A 5055-nucleotide genomic window follows, 5' to 3' on the forward strand; every position below is an offset into this window, starting at 1 on the left:
AAAGGTCAGTTTTCATTCCAATCCCAAAGAAAGGTAATGCCAAAGAATGCTCAAACTACTGCACAATTGCACTCATCTCACACACTAGTAAAATAATGCTTAAAATTCTCCAAGCCAGACTTCAGCAATACATGAACTGTGAACTTCCAGATGTTCAAGCTGGTTTTAGAAAAGGCAGGGGAACCAGAGATCAAATCGCCAACATCCACTGGATCATCAAAAAAGCAAGAGAGTTCCAGAAAAACATCTATTTCTGCTTTATTGACTATTCCAAAGCCTTTGACTGTGTGGATCACAACAAACTGTGGAAAATTCTGAAAGAGATGGGAATACCAGACCACCTGACCTGCCTCTTGAGAAACCTATATGCAGGTCAGGAAGCAACAGTCAGAACTGGACGTGGAACAGCACAGTGGTTCCAAAAAGGAAAAGGAGCACGTCAAGGCTGTATTTAGTCACCCTGCTTATTTAACTTCTATGCAGAGTAAATCATTAGAAACACTGGGCTGGAGGAGGCACAAGCCGGAATCAAGATTGCCGGGAGAAATATCAATAACCTCAGATATGCAGATGACACTACCCTTATCCACAAAGTATCTGCTTAATTAAGGAAAAGCAGTGATTTTTTTTTCTTCTTTTAATTTTTTCAGAATAAAAAGAAAACTGAATCAATGATTACATCCCAGGTTAATTTTTATACAGCATCAAAATTGTGTATTAGTTTTCGACTGAGTCAAAACTTTTAAGTACAGTGCTTGTTGTGTTACAGAGCTTTTTACTGATGGGAACATGAAAACAGTTTCACCTTTTTCTAGCCATTTCTTGATGAGCTGTGTGCACCTTATCACATGAATTCACCTTGGCTGAATGTGGTAGAAAATATGGTCCAAGACCAGACTTAGCAGTGTCTAAGGAGCTTGTGGACTTCCCTAGTGGCTCAGACGGTAAAGCATCTGTCTACAATGCAGGAGACCCGGGTTCGAGCCCTGGCTTGGGAAGACCCCCTGGAGACAAAAATCGCAGCCCACTCCAGTACTACTGCCTGGAAAATCCCATGGACAGAGGAGCCTGGTAAGCTACAGTCTATGGGGTCGCAAAGAGTCGGACACGACTGAGCGACTTCACTGACACTGTCACCCTTATGGCAGAAAGTGAAGAGGAACTAGAGAGCCTCTTGATGAAAGTGACAGAGGAGAGTGAACAAGTTGGCTTAAAGCTCAACATTCAGAAAACTAAGGTCATGGCATCTGGTCCCAACACTTCATGGCAAATAGATGGGGAAACAGTGGAAACAATGGCTGACTTTATTTTCCTGGGCTCCAAAATCACTGCAGATGGTGATTGCAGCCATGAAATTAAAAGACACTTACTCCTTGGAAGGAAAGTTATGAATAATCTAGACAGCATATTGAAAAGCAGAGACATTACATTGCCACAAAGGTCCGTCTAGTCAAGGCTATGGTTTTTCCAGTGTCATGTATGGATGTGAGAGTTGGACTATAAAGAAAGCTGAGCACAGAAGAATTGATGCTTTTGAACTGTGGTGTTGGAGAAGACTCTTGAGAGTCCCTTGGACTGCAAGGAGATCCAACCAGTCCATCCTAAAGGAGATCAGTCCTGGGTGTTCATTGGAAGGACTGATGTTGACGCTGAAACTCCAGTACTTTGGCCACCTGATGCGAAGAGCTGACTCATTGGAAAAGAGCCTGATGCTGGGAAAGATTGAGGGCAGGAGGAGAAGGGGATGACAGAGGATGAGATGGTTGGATGGCATCACCGGCTCAATGGAGATGGGTTTGGGTGGTCTCCGGGAGGTGACAGACAAGGGTGCCTGGTGTGCTGCGGTTCATGATGTCGCAACAAGTCGGACATGTCTGAGTGACTGAACTGACAGCACAAACAATGCTCTAAATGTATTTATACTAGCTCCCCTATAGATCTATTGAGAAATTCTCCACCCTCTAAGCACTAAGAATACAATTGCGATATTCTGGAATTTTAACATGCTTAATTTCACAAAACCTTCAAATTACCTTCCAGAGAGCCAATTGTTAGTTTATATATCAATCGAAACTACATGAAAACTTGTATCCCCTATTTCCTAAACAGTCTAATAATTCAATTTTCTAATGTTTAAAAATATATTCCATATAGAGTAATATATCAGTTACTTTAATTTGTAATTTTTTCATTATTGATTAGCTTACATTCACCAATCATTACATATTTGTTAGCCATTTTCTGTGTACTACCTATTTATATACCTCGCTTTCTTCTGTGTTACCTGTTTTCTCTTGCTAATATAAATTAGTGCCCTCAAAACTTTTTCAGATTTATCCATGTCTTACTCAGTATGGGCTACTATTACAATATACCATAGACTGGGTGTCTTAAGCAACAGACATGTCTCATAGTGCTAGAGGTTTTCAAGTCCAAGATCAGGGTGCCAGTAAGACCCAGTTCTGATGAAGCCCTTCTCCCTCGGTCCTCACATGGTAGCGAGAGCACTTCTGGCTTCTTTTCCTCCTCTTATGAGAATACTAACCCCATCAGCAGCGCCCCCTGCTTCAAGACCCACTCTAAACACCATTGCCTTCCATATGGTGTCACACTGGGAATGTCAATTTCAATATAAATTGGAGAGAACATTCCATAACAATCTCTTATTGGCTTGGATGCTGCAGGTATCTTCTCCCAATTTAACTTTTTTGGGCTTGAATAAAACCATGACTGATGCAATCAAATGTATTAGTATTTTTCCTCATTATAGTTTGTGCTTCTATGGTTCTATTAGGAAGTCTTTCCCCACTGCAAAGTCACAATCTTCTATATCTTTTTCAGAATTTCTATTCATTTACTTGGTTGCACTGGGTCTTCACTGCTGCGTGGGCTTTCTCTCAGTGCAGTGAGTGGGGCTGCTCTTCGCTGCAGTGTGTGGGCTTCTCATGGTGGTTCCTCTTGTCGCAGAGCACGGGCTCTAGCTACACGGCCGTCAGTAGCTGCAGCGTGTGGGCCCAGCAGTTGTGGCTCCTGGGCTCCAGAGCTCTAAGTAGTTGCAGTGCATGGGTTTTAACTATATAATCAGTCACACAGTGTTCTCAACTTGGTGAATAACTGAAGTTTATGGCACTTCCAGCTGTGATTTCCATTCAGAGGTGGGACAAGTCACTGTTGGAACCATCTCTCACAGTTTACGCACAAATAAATGGCAAGAAAAAAGGGAAGGTCACACCAACTGAATGTATCGTTTGGACTCTGGACCTAAATTGGAACAAACCAACAGTAAAGAGCCATTTCTGAGATGACTAGGGAAAAGTATGGATTTAACATTAAGAAACTATTTTATTGTTACATATAAGGGTTATATTTTCAAAATCCTCTGGTAGAGATATTTATATGAGGTATCAATATTTATGGGTACAAAAACATCTAAGGTTTTCTTTACAATATTCACACATACATACACAAAGGTATTAGAAGAGACTATTCCATTCCTCCATTATTTAGATGCTTGAAAATTTCTAAGTGTAAAGAAAAAGTGACAAACAATAGTTTGTGTTACACACACAAGGTTAAACAAAAACAATATGAAAACACTATTTCAAAAACGCTTGCCTGGGCTATCACAATATTGCCAGTGCTAATGGGGAAATAGAAAAGTAAAGAGAGCTAAGACTTCCAGGATAAGCTGCTCACAGATGAATCTTACATATGCTAATGGATGCCAAGTATGTTTTTAAGTGTTTTAGTGCTTGTGTGTGTTGGGTTGAATCTGCAAGGAAGCTCTCCAAAAAATTCGCAATGACCCTACGTCCTAGAATCCAAATTGGCCTTTAATTTCACTTTTGTATGTCTCTATATTTTATCACATTTAAACAATTGTGCAGATTTTTATTTCACAATCACAGGAGAAATAAAACAAATGTACAGTATATAAAACTGCATTAACGGTTAATTTTTAAAATTATAACTTCTAACTGCCGTATCTGCCTTACTTGGCTGCAAAAACGTTCATTTTGAAATAAACTGCCAATAATAAATGACCAATTATTTTTTCAGTAATAAAAAAATAATCTCTATGAATGTTAACAGACATAATGGAAAAGACAAAGAACTCCCACCTACACCATTCACACAGCATACTTACTACCTCATTACTGATGATTGCTAGATGATTACTTTATAAATACCTTCTGGTACTCAGTTAAGATACAGAAATAAAGTATGTCATAGCTAAAGTAAAGTTAGCTATTTTAACCATCAGAGAGAAATACATTAAGCTACTCTCTCTATATAAATCAAAAGAGTGGTGAGTCTTCAAAGTATACATTAATTAGAAGGAGTTTGCTTGAACACACTGTTTACAAGCAAGTAGAACTATAGGCTTTTGGCCTCCAATTAAATATTCTCATGGAGTTTTTTTTTAACTTGACTTAAACAGTTCCCATTTATTTTCTCTTTGCACTCACTGTCTGGCCAGATTGAATACCCTGACACCTCCTGAGTGCTGTTTTTTCCTGAAGTGGGAGAGTGAGTAATACTTTTCCTTCTCCCTGATGACAATGTTTTTGCAGCTGCTTTTCTTGGCTATTTTGTCAGTCCTAAGTTCTTTCCTTTCTATTAAATAAAAAGTAAATATTTTTACTTGTTTTCAATTTTCATTCAACTGTATTTTACTTTTTTGTTGAAGAAACTGATCTTATCTTGACAAAGAGCTATATCCTTAATACCTAACACAACATTGACTGCATGTAAGAGATTCTATAAATTCTGAATGTTTAAGTAAATGCACAGTCTACTTGCGCATTCACTACATAAAAAGCAGCAAATGCAGCACTCAGAGTTTAAAATATTCAGGAATCTCTGCTAAAATCTTACTTATCTAACTTCATAAGCCATTGTGATGTTTCTAAAGGCACAGAGATCTCATTTCCTTGTTAGTTCGTGGGACAATTTAAATTACTGATGATTTGTACCTAATAACGCAGAAACACTCAAGTTAATCAGAAATAGAATGAGTACCCATCTTGTGTGATAAAGCATGCTGTCTTCTCT

At 38.7% G+C, this 5055-nt stretch overlaps 1 non-coding gene across 1 annotated transcript; it reads left to right on the forward strand.

Annotated features, from left to right (window-relative positions):
- Positions 1 to 926: 926 nt before the first annotated feature.
- TRNAC-ACA (transfer RNA cysteine (anticodon ACA)) lies at positions 927 to 998 on the forward strand. Its single transcript has one exon. It is a non-coding gene; the product is annotated as a tRNA-Cys (tRNA).
- The last annotated feature ends 4057 nt before the right edge of the window (positions 999 to 5055 follow it).

The sequence above is a fragment of the Ovis canadensis genome, chromosome 4, assembly GCF_042477335.2.
Source record: "Ovis canadensis isolate MfBH-ARS-UI-01 breed Bighorn chromosome 4, ARS-UI_OviCan_v2, whole genome shotgun sequence".
Lineage (NCBI taxonomy): Eukaryota > Metazoa > Chordata > Mammalia > Artiodactyla > Bovidae > Ovis > Ovis canadensis.